Consider the following 17,989-nt stretch of genomic DNA (forward strand, 5'->3'; position numbering starts at 1 on the left):
GTGATTCCATAGTTGCTGTAGACTGTGTTGGAAGTGATGGTAACATATTGCTTATTGAAGTGATGGTGAGGGTAAGGGTGTTGATGATGATGAGAGTTCTATCCAGTGCTGGGCTCTGGGATGGGCACTTAAGATTTATTTCTTTTAAAGATTTATTTATTTATATTTATTACTCTTTATTTTGGCTGCACGGGGTCTTCTTGGCTGCATGCAGCCTTCTCCAGTTGCAGCGAGTAGAGGCTACTCTGTTGCAGTGCTTGGCCTTCTCATGGTGGTGGCTTCTCTTTTGGAGCACAGGCTCTAGGTGTGCGGGCTTCGGCAGTTGCAGCGCGTGGGATCAGTATTGCAGCTTACAGGCTCTAGAGCACCGGCTCAGCAGTTGTGGCACATGGGCTAAGTCGCATGTGGGATCTTCCCGGACCAGGGATTGAACCGGTGTCCCTTGCATTGCAAGGAGGATTCTTAACCACTGGATCGCCAAGGAAACCTTGGCCTGGGTGCTTTAAATGCTTGATTTCTAATTTTTAGAACAACTTACAAGATAGTTGGAATTGTTACCATTTTACAGATGAGATAACTGAGGATTCAGGAGTTTAAGGACTTGCCAAGAGTCCCATCCTTGGGTGGTCTCCAGGCATTTATGGTTGCACACCCTCTCAGTAGGAATGTTTTTGAATTTGCATGCACCTCCGTTAATGTCTATTTATTTATCCACAAAGCATAAATTAATCCCATTATGGAACTAATTAGTTGCTATCTCAAGGCACCGAATGTGCCTAGGGCAAAGTTTACTGTGAATAATAGTGGATGTAAATCCACATTTCAAATACTGTTCTTGATAATTTTTCATACTTTTTTTTTTTCCTGGTCAGTTGCTTGTCAAATGTGATTAGAGCAACATTATTTTTGCCTCCTAATATGGTTGACAAAGAGCTTGTCCCAGGACCCAGAGAAGTTTCAGCTCTGCCATTTTTCATGTCATCTTGCGGTTTTAAGCTTCAGTCTCTAATTGTGGTTTTTGTGAGAGTAATGCAGTTAAACCTGGATAATATTACCCATAAATTCACTTAACAAGGCAAAGATAAACTGAGTGGGACAACACCCAGAGAGCCAGGTGGACGCTGCCCCTGACTTGCTCCCTCACCCTTGCCCCTGAGTCACGGGGGCCCTGGGCGTGCAGGCTGAGGCAGAGAGAAGGTGTGAGACCCTTCATTGCACACTAGCAAAGCTTAATTTACTCTTTTTTCTTTGTTTGTTTAGACTTGAGAAGTGTGTAAATAATTGTAAAAGCTTTCAATACTTCTGCGCTTCATCCTGTGTGCCCCACGGCAAACGCTGGCTAAGCAGGGGTGCTAGGACATACGCAGGGCTCGCCCTCTCTCTCACCCGTTCTCCTTCCTTGGAAGAACCACCTGGTGTCAGTTCTCCATCTGATTGGAGAGCAAAACTTTGCAACCCACCGCCAAGGCCCATCTGAGATAGCGGTCTCTCTCTTCCCTCCTGTATTTTGTTTCCTGCCCAAACAGAAACGATGGGCTAGAACTTGAGAGGAAAGCCCCTCCGTGGGAGGGAGAATGAAAAGTGTTTAAGCCTTTTTTATTTTTATTTTTTTAGAAAGTATCTGTGTCTCGCTTGATTTCATAACAAACTATTTCCCTGATTCGGAGGGGCTCAGGAACTGTTGAATAAATGAAGGGAGGAGGGAAGAAATGAATGATCGTTTTGGGGTGTCTGAGATGGTTGGAGGAAGGGGGCCAGTTGGGAAACGATTGGCTGGCAGGACTTGGGGACCTCAGAAGTCCTCGGGCACCTGTCTTTGAGAATTAAATGACATCTAACCTTGGTCAGCATTTGGAAGGACACTTTTTGTTCAAAAAAGAAAAACGTTACAGTACACTGTGATAAGACCATTTCCTTTCTCACAGCGTCTCCTTTAATGTCAGGTCTGAAATATGAAGTCATTAGGGGATATTAAAACAGTGCTGACAAACTAATTAACAAAAGACATTACGCCGGATGGGCTCAATTTATCCTTTTTAATGGTTCTTATAAATGGGTGCCGCCAATTAAAATTAATAAAGATTTACCAGCGATCGCCCGGTGTACATTGCTAAGAAGCGCCGCTGAAGGTCGGCTTAAAGTCAGCTTTGTTGGAGCTGCAAGTTTGGCTCTGGAGCGGCCAGTCCCGTGGAGTCTCCCTGCTTTTTTGTTTCTCCCTGGTTGTTCCTCCTCTGGCCTTTCTTCCTTTGGCTCCGAGCCTGTAAGTCCATCTCCAGCTCCAGCTGATCCAGCACTGCCCAAGATGCCCCAAAATTAAATACATAAAGGGAAGAATAATACGCTGTGCCCAGTCTTACGCTCGCTGGTCTGAGTTTTCACGATTTGCATTGTGGCATTTCCGCCGCCACTTTCGGAAAGTGCCTTCTAGGTTTGTTTAGCAGACCTTGTGTCTTGAAATCCAGCCAGGCTGGTTTGCCCTGAAACCTCCTGGGAGTCTTTGAATTCCCGGGAGGTGTGGGTGCGCCAATACCATAGGCGTGGACTTGGAGACAAGGCCAAGGGAACTGACCCCAAACTTGAGTTTGGTTTCTCTGGAAGCAGGTCTGGAAAGAGTGGGGGTGGTTGCTACTCAGAGAAACCCTATGGTTACTCTTTCTTTTTTTTTAAAATTTTCTTTTATCAAGGGTAGTTTCCTTTCGAGATGCACACGATGGACCCTAATTGATCTCGCTGAAAGCAAGAGATACCTGCAATGTCCAGGGGACCTTGCCTCCCTTGTGAAGCCCCATCACCTCCTCTGACCACTTCTCCAGCCCCGGGCCTGAGCAGCTGCTCAGCTGGAGCTCTTTGCTTCCAGATCCAAGCCTCTGTTATCTGGCAAGTGGACTGGACTTGGCTCCACTCAATGTTGGCCCTCCTCAGGAATGGGCTCCCTTTGCAACGATGGGTTCCCTTCCTAAGCGTTCAGTGATGGGGGCCAGATGAGCTCCTTGAGACCTTTAAAGAGACCTTCCTTGGCTGGGAGGATAGGAGATGGGCAGGGCCAAGTCTGCACCCTTCCCTCCGGGTCTAGATGTAGTTGGGAGTAGCAAGGGCTGGGGACGAGAGAGAAGGGACGTCCAAAGATGTGGTAGCATCTTGGAGGTGACTGCCCCCGCACCCTGCAGAGCTGTCGCTGGCTGTCAGAGGAGGGGGTGACCTCAGCACCCTGTTCGGTTAGGGGAGCCTGAGTTGGAGGCCTAGAGACTCGAAGGAAGTTCCTTAGGGCATAAGCTGATGGGTGGGAGTCACAGGAGCCCGAAACGGGGTTCCCTGAGCTGCTGGAATGTGACGTGACGGGTGCCAAACAGCCCCTTCTCCTTACTCTCCAGGCTGGACTCCATCCTGCTTGGCTTGAAGTTCCCAGGCTTGGAGTCAGTGAAAGGGTGCCTGCTAGCTGCTAATCTCAGCTCCAGAAGACCCCAGTTAACGCTGCTTCCCTGGCTCACCTTCTGACATCCAGGAATGCAGGTAAGTTTATCAGATGGACCGGGTGGTACCTGGTGTTCTGAAGATCAGGACAGGTGCTTCAACAGGGTACAGGTGAGGCAGGAGGGAGCCTGAAACAAACCAGGCTCGAGAGAGCAAAGGAGCTCATAACCATCTTTCTTTACTTCACACTTAAGCCAGTACCTGTTTTTTCCTTATGTGCCCTTGATACATAAGGGATTCTGTGCTTGGACTCCTCCAAGAGCGAGGTCAAGGATACCCTGGCAGGTGCTTGGATGCAGCTTCTTGAGTAAGATCTAGATTTCTGATGACTGTCCCAGCAAGACTGTGTCACCTCCTCCTACTGCCCGTGGCACTGTTGGGCTTTCTCTTGATGGGTCTCCTGAGAAAAGGCCACATTTAGGATCATTTCAGGGCAGGTACGGTGGGAAGAAAACCGCCTTAAGTCAGCTAGACGAGGACTCCACCACCTCTGGCTGGGTGAGGTTGGAGGTAGGCTTGTAAATGCCCAGCACTTGATTATATGGTTCCCTTCTTTGTAGCTTTTTCCTGAGTTCCTGCCACTCCCATCTGTTGACAGATGGATGGGTTAACAGCTGGTAAAGAATGCACCTGCAATGAGGGAGACCTGGGTTCAATCCCTGGGTTGGGAAGATCCCTCGGAGAAGGGAAAGGCGACTCCAGTATTCTGGCCTGGAAAACAACTATAGTCCATGGGGTCGCAAAGAGGTGGACACAACTGAGAGACTTTATAAAAAATAGTGCTTTAAAAAAAAAATAGTGCTTTAATATCTGGGACTGTGTGGTTGGAGGAAGAGACATGCTTGTCAAGTCAGCTATGCTTGTTGAAAGAGTCCAAGGAAGACCCGAATCCTTTAGTCTCTCCAAAAAGGAAAAAACCAGGAAGACTTAGAAAATCAGAGGAATAATACTGCAGTGGGATCTGTTTATTCTGGGTCATCTGAGTCAAAAAAGCCGGAGCTAGATAGGCTCTTGAAAGTAAGGGGTGAACGCAAGAATGAGGAGCGACAACCCCACGGAAAGGGTGAGGCGGGTCCATTCTCACCTTGGAGGGTCAGTGTGTGGAGAGGGCTCTGCTACCTTCTCTGTTGCCCCCTCCCCACTTTCCACCCAACCGTCAGCTCCACAGGGAAAAGAGGAGAAAGGGCAAGAGAGGGACCCCACAGCAGAGCCCCTCTAAAGGCCGTGGGGAAACCGTCATGGACGATGAATTCACGGGGAGATGTGACCTCCAGAGAGCCTGACTCCCTGGGAGGCATTAGCCACGCTCCTAATCGTGCGTTTTATTGTTTCTAGCGTCGCACAGCCAGTCACCATGTGACAGTACATTAGAGGCGACAGAGCGAGTTAGGATAAATAGACTCTGTCCCCTCACAGAGCCTCCTCTCTCGGAAACCCTGACGCACATGCCTTCTGAAGGCCAGAGGGGTGAAGAGTCCACGAAACAGCCTTGAAGAGAAGATTCCCAGAGAGTTTCCAGGAATGCCTTCAGCCAAGTCAGTCTTAAACAGCAAGATATAAATAGGAGTTGAAAATTCGAAAGCTCCAATTATAATTTAGTAACAAATTATAACTGGATTATAACAAATTATAACCGGATTATTTACCGGTTGAGCCATCGGGGAAGCCTGGAACAAATGTGAAGAACCAACTTAATTTTAGCTGTAACCCCTCTCTACTCCCAAATTATGGCAAAGGCGATTTTAGGGTTTAATGTGACAGCGCCCTCTGCTGGGAAAGGCGGTGGAGAGTAGTTAAAAGGCCACTGGACTTGGAGCCCTAAGCGAAGTGCAGTGACAAGTTGTTCAGTCATGTCTGACTCTTTGCGACCCCGTGGACTATATAGTCCCCTGGAATTCTGCAGGCCAGTACACTGGAGTGGATAGCCATTCTCTTCTTCAGGGGATCTTCCCAACCCAGGGATCGAACCCAGGCCTCCTACGTTGCAGGCATATTCTTTACCAGCTGAGTCACAGGGGAAGCCCTTGGAGCCCAAAAATGCTCTTGAAATCTGTGGCTCTTTGCTTGTTGCCAGGGTGACCTTGAATAAGTGACTTAACTTCTCTGCATTCTGATTGCCTCGACTATCTGTCAATTGGGAATTATAACCCCCAACCTTACAAGAGTCACAAACTGTTGTGGGACTCAGATAAGACCATGTACCTGAAAGTGCTGTGTTTATAAATGCGAGAGGTAATTAGATCCCCCTAAGGATTTCATGGGCTTCCCAGGTGGCCCTAGTGGTAAAGAACCCACCTGCTAATGCAGGAGGCATAAGAGACCTGGGTTCAATCCCTAGGTTGGAAAGATCCTCTGGAGGAGGGCATGGCAACTCAGTCCAATATTCTTGCCTGGAGAATCCCATGGACAGAGGAACCTGGTGGGCTACAGTTCCTTGGAGTGCAGAGAGTCAGACACGACTGAAGTGATTTAGCACACAGGGGCAGATTTCAGATCAGGTAGGAAGTGGGGCCTGGAGGTTGTGTCCCTAACAGAGACATTAACTAGTATTTATTATACTTGAGTAGTTAACACTCTTGTGGGTTGGACACTTATATCCTCTTTTAATAAAAGAGAAAAATCAAGGTTCAGTAAAAGTTTGTCCTATGTGGTCATACAACCAGGGACTACCAGCACTTAGACTTGAACACATGTATTCTATTAATAACCCTATAGCTCACACCATTTCTATTATATCAAGCTGCCTTTGATCTGTGTTCCAGAATTCTCTGGCCAGGACTCCAGGGCTCAGTGATTCTTCCTAAGAACCACGGTAAGGACACAGTGGCAATGGACAAAGTTAGACCCCAGTTTCTGTTATCCATCCACAGTTTTGTGGCCTTATATGGGGGAGACAGTCATTCACTTGGTCCATCTTTGTTGACTTGGATGGATCCATCCATCCATCCATCCATCCATGTGCCTATCCATCCTTCCAGGAGACTTAAGGGTGATAAAAAAAGGACAGAATTTAGAGTCAGAAGAAGTGGGTTCCAATTTCTAAGGCAGAATTTCTTTCACTTGCTAATCTATATTTAATGAACTCTCTGTGACTGATGCACATGTGGGTTTGGGAACTGCTGCTCTACAGGGTTCGATCCCTGGGACGGGAAGATCCTCTGGAGAAGGAAATGGCAACCCTCTCCAGTTTTCTTGCCTGGGAAATACCATGGACAGAGGAACCTGGTGGGCTACAGTCCATGGGGTCGCAAAGAGTTGGACACAACTGAGTATACACACACACAAACTGCATTATCTTAACTTCCAGTACGTTCCAAGCTGCTCAAAGAGTAAAAAAATCAAACATTACTCTGGTTTAGGGTAGGGGACTACCCTGTGGACTCTGTCTTGGACGGCAGGTTATCTCTGACTTCCTGTGAAGTGGGGGTGCTCTGGTATACCCTCCTTTTTCATCCCTGTTCCCCCAGTCATTTCTTTTCCCCTCAGCAAAGGGACAGTCTTCTCTGATTTATGACTCAGAGTTGCTCCTGCTCTGGGTTCCTCTTCTCTCCCTCCTTACACTGTAAGCGGGCACATTCTGGAATCCTAATGGAGGAGGAGGAGCCTTGGAAATACAAACCTGGCTCTTCTGACAGTAGAGTGTACGCTCTTTCTGCCACACAAAGCTTCCTTGCGTACCATTGGAGCTTAATAACCAGTCAGTTACTGAATGTTTCTCCTAAGGTATTCTTGGCCAAAAGATTTGCCTCGGACAAGCTCCTCATGGTCATTGGGAAACCAGACCTCTGTAATGGGCATTATAATAATTCTTATTGGTTATAACAGTAACTACTGCATCCAGCAAAATTTATTGAGCACGTAAGTGCCAGGTGCTCTCTTAGATCGTTTACATACATGATCTCAAAAACAGTCTGGGAAAGTCTGTGTTGTTATTTTCATTGTACAAATGGAAGAAACTGAGGCTCAGAGAAAGTGAGCTGACTTGTTCAAGGTCACAGCTAGGAAGTGGCAGAATTAGGATTTAAAGCCGTATCTGTTAGTCTCAGAAGCCCATATTCTTTGCAATATTCCCTCTTTATGACTTAATAAATGTTAATCTGGCAGATCTCCCAGGAATGGTGTGAACAGCTTGACTTCTGCTCACATTGAGGCTGCCTGGTCTTAGTAGTCCACATGGGACCCTGAGAAACAGTGGCCAGGACCATGTCCAAGGAGTAGCCGCTATGGACGCAGCCGCCATCGTTTCAGTGGGACTGAGCTCCATCCTCACGAGAGAAGGGAGACGGATTGGAGTCCTCTTGGCCCATAGAGCATTGCAGTTACTTGAAAAAATGCACACAGTGAAAGGAAATGGAATGTTACGTTTATCTAGCACCTCATGGCTCAGTGGCAAAGAATCGCCTACCAGTGCAGGAGACTCAGGAGATGTGGGTTTGGTCTCTGGGTTGTGAAGATCCCCTGAAGAAGGAAATGGCAACCCACTCCAGTATTCTTGCCTAGAGAATCCCGTGAACAGAGGACTCTGTGGGCCTGGTTGCCATAGGGCTGCTAAGAGTCAGACACAACTGAGTGACTGAAATGCACACCACACAATATGTTACAAATCACTTCAATATTCAGTATATGCTCCAATAATCCTCACAGGAGATGGAGAGGGGTGTTATAATTGTTTCTAGTTCTTTAGATGAAGATGCTGAAGCTCAGATATGATAAGTAAATTTTCCAAGGTGATGCAGCTAGTAAGTGGCTGAATGGGATGCAGCTGGCATGCAAATCCAGTTGTTCAGACCTCAACCCCACCACTTTATCTATTAGAGCCAAGCTTCTCAAAAATTTCAATTGTGAATGAATCACCTGGGCATCTTGTTAAAAGTGTAGGTTCTGGGACCTCCCCAGTGGTACAGTGGATAAGAACGTGCCTGCCGATGCAGGGGGTATAGGTTTGATCCCTGGTCTGGGAAGATTCCACATGTGGTGGAGCAACTAAGCCGAAGCACCACAATTACTGAAGCCTGTGCTCTAGAGCCCGGGAACCACAACTACTGAAGCCCATGTGTCTAGAGCCGGGGCTCCGCAACAAGAGAAGCCGCTACAATGAGAATCCTGTGCACTGCATCAAAGAGTAGCCGCCGGTCGCTGCAACTAGAGAAAACTTGCACAGCAGTGAGAACCCAGCGCAGCCAAAAAAAAAAAAAAAAAAAAGCAGATTCTGATTCAGTAGATTTGGAGTGGGGTCTGAAATTTTGCATTTCTAGTGATCTTTCAGATGATGCCCATGCTGCTGGGAATGGGGTCTCCATGGCCTCGGGACACGGTGGGTTGTGGAGGAGACCACCACATGGTCTTCACGTAGCCTTGGGGACGTGAGAGCGTCACTCTATACATGGCCAGCTGGGCAGGTCCACGTCTTTGGGAGCTACAGACCCTAGAACTTGGGCTTGAGGATTTTCATCTGAGGCTGGTGGACCAGCAGGAAGCATGAAACCTTGGCCCTGGGGCATTTCTTGTGCTGAATGGCCCCTGGCCACATGTGGAGGCTCAGTGCTCTATTTCTGCCAAGAGGCTGTGATGTCTTCCTAGTGCCAGGGCTGGTGGGCGAGAGAGGGGTAGAGGTGGGGCCTGGGCAGCCCTGCCTAGCACAGCCACCTCGATGACCTCAGGAAACGGGGTGGTAGGGAATCTGGTGGGGCAGGAGCTAAAGCAAATATTTATAATTTGGGAATCCAGAATCTCAAGGTGAAATGCATTTTAACGATGTATTTTATTTACCTTAATATGTAAAAATACTATTCAACTTAAAATTATTAATGAGATCATTTCCTGTTTTTCATCCTAAGTCTTTGAAAGTCAGTATGCATTTTATACGTCGTATTTTGCATGCTGTATCACTCAGTCGTGTCCTCCTCTTTGCAACCCTGTGGACTGTAGTCTGCCAGGCTCCTCAGTCCATGGGAGTTTTTTTCTGGACAAGGATACTGGATTGGGTTGCCCTTTCCTCCTCCAGGTGATCTTCATATACTTTGGTGTACCTCAATCCCAACTAGCCACGTTTCAAGGGCTCCGTGTCCATGTGGGGCTTGTGCCCACCATCTTGGATGATGCAGCTCTAGAACATTCATGGATAAGCTTTAGGCAGGTTGTGAATCCCTTGAAATTGGTTGCACATGTTTGTTTCTGCATGCTGCTGCTGCTAAGTCGCTTCAGTCATGTCCGACTCTGTGCGACCCCAGAGATGGCAGCCTACCAGGCTCCCCCGTCCCTGGGATTCTCCAGGCAAGAACACTGGAGTGGGTTGCCATTTCCTTCTCCAATGCATGAAAGTGGAAAGTGAAAGTGAAGTCGCTCAGTCTTGCCCGACTCTTAGTGACCCCATGGACTGCAGCCCACCAGGCTCCTCCATCCATAGGATTTTCCAGGCAAGAGCACTGGAGTGGGGTGCCATTGCCTTCTCTGTTGTTTCTACATACACTGTGTATTTTTTATGAGGGGGTGTGTAGCTTCATCAGATTTTCAGGAGCATTAGTGACCACCACAGGATGAAGATCCACCAATCCAATAGAAAAACGTAAAAATTTCTCAATCTTGTGATATCCGAAACTTGGCATTGCAGTGCTGGGTGGGGTGCCCTGCCTGCCCTGCTCATGGACTTCCAACACCCCTGGCTGCCTCTGATTTTGGATAGTTTACCCCAGTGTATGTGGGTCAGAAAATGTGGTTGCCAGATGGATGGGAGTGTCAACTCAGGGCTTGCCGGAAAGCAAGGAAAACCGTCATGGGAGAGAGGGGACATTTCTTGCTGTTTGCACACGAATATTGGTTCCAGGATTTTTGGTTTAGGATGAACTTCCAAATCACCAAGAAAATGGAAATACTGTTATAGATTCTCCAGCTCACAAGACAGACGTAAAGAAAGTAGAGTAGCTGGCTGAGAACCGTATGTGGGTGTGTTTCAAAGATCACCCTCCAACTCTCTCTCAGATCCCTTTCTTTCAAACAAACATCAGCTTTTGAATCACATGAGATGATTTGAAAATACAGGGACTTCTGGGTGGCCTTGACCCTTTCCTGATTTATTCCTGGAGCAAATCCAATCAGAGGATTCATCCTCTGTACTATCCTTAGCCTGCTGACAATGGATGGGCTTTATAACATGTAAGCTATCTACACAGCCCTGAGACTTTTTCTAGGGAGATCATTATAAGATTTAATCAAATCGTCAAAGAGGTCCCTGACCCTCCATAAGGTTCAAACCACTGTTCCATACTCTCCAAACAGTGAAGATTAGAGCTGAGAATCTGGGTCTCCCTCTGGTCCTGGGATGCCTCATGACATTCTCTCTGGTTTACCCCCATGGAGAGCCAGGTCGAGAAGCCATCTGCCCATCACTGCAGTTCATAGAGAGACCATAAGGGGGCTTCTGTGTCTTCAGAACCCAGGCTGGACTCAAGTGAATGGCCTGAAAGGTCCTCTCCAAACCCTTTAGCTCAGTGTCCTGGGCCATTGTCTTGTGTGACAGCTAACTCAGGATGTAGTTCTTTTGTTTTTAGTTTATTTGATTGAAGTATGGCTGATTTCAGTTCAGTTCAGTTGCTCAGTCGTGTCCAACTCTTTGCGACCCCATGGACTGTGGCACGCCAGGCTTCCCTGTCCATCATCAACTCCCGGAGTTTACTCAAACTCATGTCCATTGAGTCAATGATGCCATCCAACCATCTCATCCTCAGTGATTCAGCCATGCATACCTTGTGCATTCTTTCTCATATTCCTTCCCATTATGAATTATCACAGAATATTGAATATACTTCCCTATACTATATAGTAGGACTTTGCCTCCAGGCCCCTCTACTCATGGGGATTCTTCAGGCAAGAATACTGAAGTGGGTTGCCATGCCCTCCTCCAGGGGATCTTCCCAATCCAGGGATCAAACCTAGGTCTCCCACATTGCAGGCCAATTCTTTACCAGCTGAGCTACCAGGGAAGCCCCATTATTTATCCATCCTATATATAATAGCTTGCATCTGTTAATCCGAAACTCCCAATTTTTCCCTCTCCTGCTTCCCCCTTGGCAACCATAAATCTGTTTTCTATGTCTGAGTCTGTTTTGGTTTCACAGATAAGTTCATTTGTGTCACATTTTGGTTTCCATATATAAGTGATTTGTGTTTCTTTCTTCACTTAGTATGATAATCTCTAGGTCCATCATGTTGCTGAAAATGGCATTATTTCATTCTTTTTTATGGTAGAGTAGTATATTGTTGAATATATGTACTGTATCATGATGCAGTTCAGGATTCTGTGACCCACTGTCTCCACTGCTTTCAGCTGGCGAGGGATCATTGGTACCAGGTGAGCCTCCAGCCCAAGCAAAAGTGTGAGCTTACTGGGGTTTTTATTTCAGTCCTTCATTCTGGATGTAGAAGATATAAGAGTTAGATGGGGACGTTGATTTCATCTGGGCCCATCCATTCATGTGACAGATGAAGAAACTGAGAGGATGGAGTGATAAACTGACTTAAGAACACACAGGCTGTAAGCCGAGCAACGAGGATAAGAACACAGCTCTTCCCTGGATCGATACCTCCTTCTCTCTCTTTCAGTGCCCACAGCCTAATGTGGTTAGTGTCCTCAGATGACTCAAGGTGTTCTAATTTCAGCTCAGCCATGCACTAGTGGTGAGACCCTTGACAAACCACTTTAACTCGGAGCCTGTCTTCTCAGTCTGTAAAGTGGGGATAATCAGATCTACATCCTGGGTTTATTGTAAGGACTAGATTTTGAACTGTTGTGTTGGAGAAGACTCTTGAGAATCCCTTGGACTGCAAGGAGATCCAACCAGTCCATCCTAAAGGAGATCAGTCCTGAATATTCATTGGAAGGACTGATGCTAAAGCTGAAACTCCAATACTTTGGTTACCTGATGTGAAGAACCAACTCATTGGAAGAAACTCTGATGCAGGGAAAGGTTGAAGGCAGGAGGAGAAGGGTACGACAGAGGATGAGATGGTTGGATGGGATCACTGACTCGATGGACATGAGTTTGAGTAAACTCCAGGAGTTTGTGATGGACAGGGAAGCCTGGCGTGCTGCAATTCATGGGGTTGCAAAGAGTCAGACATGACTGAGCGACTGAACTGAACTGAGATTAGATAATGTGTTAAACATTTGGCACAGGGTCCAATTCACAAGTGCTGAGTAAGTTGCTGTTACTGGGGTTTCCCTTCTTCCTTCCCCCAAATCCCTAAGGCATCAGTCCTCCTGGCCCATCAAAAATCCCTGTCCTGGGTTCTATTCAGGCAGGAGCGAGGTGACTGACTAGCTGATTAGCACTGAGGGTCGATGGACTTACTTGTGCTGTATCTTTCACTAGGGTGTGAGTTCAAGGAGGACAACAGTCAGCTTTACTCACCACTGTCTCTTCCCAGAGACCAGCTCAACTCTGTGTCCTCTATATTGACAAAAGCAGAAGCTGGGGGTGGGGAGGCATGCTGATTAACGTAAGCAAGTTGAGCTTCATGAATTCATTCATGCATTCAACAGATACTCACTGAGGGCCGGCTCTGTGTCAGGAGCTGTTCTAGGTACTGAAGATGCAGCAGAGGAAAAAAACAAGAATAGTAGTAATAATAATAAAACCCCTGGCTATTGTAGGGCTTACATCTTAGCTGGGGGAGACAGGTAGATATAAACAGAACAAATGCCCATCTCTGATGCTGGTGCTCGGGGGCAGGGGGGGCAATGTGGGCAGCAGGAGCCCTCCCTTTGACATTTCCTTCTGACTCCACGAGCTTTGGCCACTGATGGTCAGTGGTCTCTCCGAACGGCTGTTTCTCAGCACCCTGCTTGCCCCACCGGGACTCTGAAGACATCCTCTTATAGAGAAACAGCCCAGCTCTCCCTCCTTTCCCCTCCCCTCTCCTCTCATCTCCTCTTCTTTTCTCTTTCTCTCTCTCTGTCTTTTCCCCTGCCTGATTAAAATTGTTGTTTGTAATCTTGCTTGGGAAATCTCTGGTGGAGTAAGGGGAAACCAAAGCAAAGTGAAGAGAGCCTAACTTCTCTTAGGATCCCTCATAAAGTGAGAGAAGAGAAGACTTTTAGGTTTCAAATATTTCTTTCCCGATAGGCATTTCAGAGTTTGTAACGTGTTCCGTATGTTTGAAGCTGTCACAAATGGCATCCAGAAACAGGGGCTCTGGTTTTGTGCTTCTGGAAACTGAGCTAGGAAATGTGAAGGGATGTGTATGGGAGAGGATGTGTGTGTGCACGTTCGGTCCCTCAGGCTGTCCGACTCTTTGCGACCCCGTGGACGGTAGCCTGCCAGCCTCCTCTGTCCATGGGATTCTCCAGGCAAGAATACTGGGGTGGGTTGCCATGCCCTTCTCCAGGGGATCTTTCCAACCCAGGGATCGAACCTACATCTCTTATGTCTCCGGCATTGGCAGGTGGGTTCTTTACCACTAGCGCCTCCTGGGAAGCCCATGGGAGTGGGTGCTCAATGTTAGAACTGAGACCAAGAAGGTTCACTGAGCCCGGTTCACTGAGAAGGCACTTTCTGGTTCTCAGAGCAGTCCAGTAGTGGAGTGGGCTTCCTGGGCAGGGGGAGTGGACATGCTTCCCAACACTGGAACAGTTCAGATGTGGCTAAATGGATACTTGGGGGGAATGTTAGAAAGGGAAGTCAAGCTTCTAAAGGAAGAATCAACTAAATGAACTTCAAGGTCTCTTCTAAACCTGAGAGTCCATGGCTTCTAAAGCATCCCGGAAAACAAGAATATACTTCTTAAACTGAACACAATATACTTGAAATTTTATGTGCCAAATAATGGAGCATTAAAATATAGTAAAAAATGGACAGAAACAGTATCAGCAGGAAACTTTACCACATCTTTCATTCTGTAAAAGTAAGTAAGAAAAAAGCCATAACTGAAGAAATCTAGATAAATTCCTAAAGGCAGAAAATAAGGTAGAGTGCATTTTCTGCCCACAATGTAATAAACCCAGAAATAAATAAGAAAATAGGGAATTCCCTGGTGGTCCAGTGGTTAGATCTCTGTGCTTTCCCGCCACTGCCAAAGATGTGAGTCAGGAAACTAAGATCCCATAAGCCATGCTGTATGGCCAAAAAAAGAGAAGAGAAAGAAAAATAAACAGTAGTGAAAATCTTTTTGTGTGTTCATTCTGGTCACAACTGCTCCTCCCCCATCCCCCAAAACTGTGTCTTCCGGCTTTGGACTTCCAACAACCATTTATTACAGTTTCACCCCACCTCACATGAATCAATCGATTCATGATTGGACACCAGATGGGCCAGGGTTTCCAGGAACTTGGAGTTGAGGCACAGGGAGAGGCATATTATCTCCCAGGTGGCTGGAGCTGTAATAAACAAGCCTGAGAACTGGCCATGACCATGAGGGGTCACGTGAATTTAAGACACAAGAAATAAGTTGGCAAAAAAAAGACAGTGAAATAGATGCATAAGAAAGAGTAGAGATTAGACACGGAGAAAGGCTCCTGATGACTTCCCAGTCACTGAGGTGTGTCTGTTAAAAATTTCACCTGTGTTCTTGCCCTTGGAGTACACAAAGCCTTATATCCTTATCAACAATTCTCCTCTTTTACTTAAGTCAGCTGAAGGTTTTCCCTTGCAGTAGGATACTTTTAACTCACAGGAGGGCTTCCCTGATAGCTCAGTTGGTGAAGACCTGGGTTCGGTCCCTGGGTTCAAACTATTTGAAAAACTTAAAACTCTTAGCAACTCTTAGGTCAATAGTAAAGTCAAAACTGAATTTTTATAACATTTAGAAAATTATTTCAATGAAAAATGTACAAACTGTAGGTGAAGGATACAGTTAAAGCTGAACTAAGAAGAAAACTCATAGCCTTAAAAAACTTGGAGTTGGGGCTACAGAACCAGATGGCCTATTGAAAAATCCTTTTCCTACCACTCAGTAGCTGCATAATCTTGTGAAAATTAATCATTTTGTGCCTCAATTTTCACACCTGAAAATGGATGTAATACTGCTACTTATGTCATAGGGCCTTGTGACAATAAAATTAATACAAATAATATTCTTAAAACAGTGCCTAGCATATAATATTATTAATGCTAACCATTTATTAAAGTAATAATAATATGTAATAAAACATGAATAGTGAAGCCATTTTTTATTAAGGCATAGGCATCAGTCCTGAATATTCATTGGAAGGACTGATGCTGAAGCTGAAACTTGAATACTCTGGCCACCTGATGTGAAGAACTGACTCATTGGAAAAGACCTTGATGCTGGGAAAGATGGAAAGCAGAAGGAGAAGGGGATGACAGAGGATGAGATGATTGGATGGCATCACCGACCTGATGGACATGAGTTTGAGTAAGCTCTGGGAATTGGTGATGGACAGGGAAGGCTGGTGTGCTGCAGTCCATGGGGTTGCAAAGAGTCGGACATGATTGAGTCACTGAACTGAACTGAAGCGGCACTGGTCAGCCTCAAGGACATTTTAGGGTGCCCAGGCCACCCTGTAGAGTAAGGCAGTCCAACAAGGCTGGCTTGTCCTCTCTTCACAGAGCTGTTCCTGGCTTGAGCCAAGGGCAGGGAAAGAACTGGGCTGCCACTGAGCTTCTCAGTGCAAGCATTAGAAAGGAACACAGGGGCCACGGTGGTGCGGTGACCCCCTCCTCACTTGACGGAGGGGTCACGAGATGGGAGAAAGATTTCCGTGGCTCCCAGTGGTTCATGATGTTACAGGTCACAGAAGAGACCACTGGGCCTGAAGATAACTCCCTGCCCCCTCTTACCGCTGATATCCTGAATTCCATGATCAGAGGCAGATGGCTCTTCTCTGCTGAATCCTGGGTTAACCACGCTCCTCACCTAAGGCTCCCAGTTACCTTCTTATCTTTGCAGATGGAAGACAAAGTGACCATCAATGCTATGCATTTCTTTTTTAAATGCATTTAAAATTTTCATTTATTCGTGGCTGTGCTGGGTCTTCGTTGCTGCATGGACGTTTCTCTAGTTGCAGTGGGCGGGGGGACGACTCTCTATTTGCGGTGCACAGACTCTTCATTGCGGTGGCTTCTCTTGTTGCACCGCATGGGCTCTGGGGTAGGAAGACTTCAGTAGTTGCAGCTCTCAGGCTCTGGAGCACAGGCTCAGTAGTTGTGGTACACGGGCTTAGTTGCTCCGCGGCATGTGGGATCTTCCTGGATCAGAGATCGAACCTGTGTCTCCTGCATTGGCAGGCGGATTCTTTACCACTGAGCCACCAGAGAAGCCCCTAGAATATGCATTTGTAAGGGCAGCCATGTGGTCTGGTGGGTTGGGGTGGGGGGCCCTAGTGAGGGATGGAGTCCCAGGCCGTGGCCATCTCATCATGGAGAGAATCTGTTATTTATCTGATAAAAACAGGATGCAGGAATGAGCACCATTAATCCTGCTTAATCCTGCCTGGGCTGCTTGAAGTTCTGCCTGGGTCCTTGTGTTTTAGCCCACTGACTTGGCTTCGGAGAGATGTGGCCCCACTCTGTGGGGCTTCCTCCTCCCCCAGGAACCAGATGTGCTGTGCTCTGCAGAGTGTGTGAATCTAGGCACACTCAAGACAGCACTGCCGTGCTCCTGGGTCTCAGGGCAGCCACCTGATTGCCTGCCACCCTATACTTTGGTTCTATCAGTTCAGTTCAGTTCAGTCACTCAGTTGTGTCTGACTCTTTGCCACCCCATGGACTGCAGCACGCCAGGCTTCCCTGTCCATCACCAACTCCCGGAGCTTGCTCAAACTCATGTCCATTGAGTCGGTGATGCCACCTAACCATCTCATCCTCTGTCATCCCCTTCTCCTCCTGGTTCTATATTTGGGCTATATTTTGGTTCTAAAGACCACTGATCTGTAATACATTAATAACAGGCAAATTCATTATCTATTGCTCCTCTACTGAGTGCCAGATGCTAGGGATACAGCATCAAGCAAGGCAAAGTCCCTACTTTCACGGAGTTCACATTTCTGTTCTGACAAAAACAAGAGAACAAGCACAGATGACATTTCCGGAAGTAATCAATCAGTGCTTTAAAAAACAGAAAGCAGGCTGGGAGGCACAGGAAGTGATAGAGAAGAAGGGACAAGTCTAGGTAAGATGGGACAGTTGTTCAGAAACCTGAGAGATCCGAGGAGCTATGCAAAGAGCTTTGGAAGTGTGTTCTGTCTGAGGGGACTGCCCATCAAGTCCCGGGGAACTGACTTTGCACAATAGTAAGAAAAAAGTGAGCCCAAAAAGTGAGGCAGAGAGGCAGGAGAGGGGGGTCTGACCCTGATGGACAGATCCAACAGAACTGGGCTTTCAGTACAGTGGGGAATGGGAGGTAACTGCTTCGTTTAGTTTTGCCATACTCAGGCCCATGATGGATTTAATCCAACGACATCCTGGGATGAGCCCTGGATGGTGAATCGAGAACCTGAGAGTCTGGCTCAGCTCAGCTACTTGTTCGATGTGTGACTATAGGCAAGTCCTTTAACTTCGCTATG

General features: G+C 47.0%; 1 long non-coding RNA gene across 4 annotated transcripts in view; it reads left to right on the forward strand.

Moving 5' to 3' along the window:
* The window catches only part of LOC112587784, a 117,308-nt gene that overhangs the window by 54,671 nt on the left and 44,648 nt on the right, over window positions 1-17,989 (forward strand). For 3 of the 4 annotated variants that reach the window (XR_003112221.3, XR_006542616.2, XR_003112222.3), the window contains exon 3: window positions 3,372-3,510. This is a non-coding gene — a long non-coding RNA (uncharacterized LOC112587784). Of the gene's footprint in view, window positions 1-3,371; window positions 3,511-6,233; window positions 6,284-7,575; window positions 9,507-17,989 lie in introns of those variants that run through there. The other variant, XR_006542615.2, reaches the window with a different exon arrangement.

This window comes from Bubalus bubalis, chromosome 11, assembly GCF_019923935.1.
Source record: "Bubalus bubalis isolate 160015118507 breed Murrah chromosome 11, NDDB_SH_1, whole genome shotgun sequence".
NCBI lineage: Eukaryota > Metazoa > Chordata > Mammalia > Artiodactyla > Bovidae > Bubalus > Bubalus bubalis.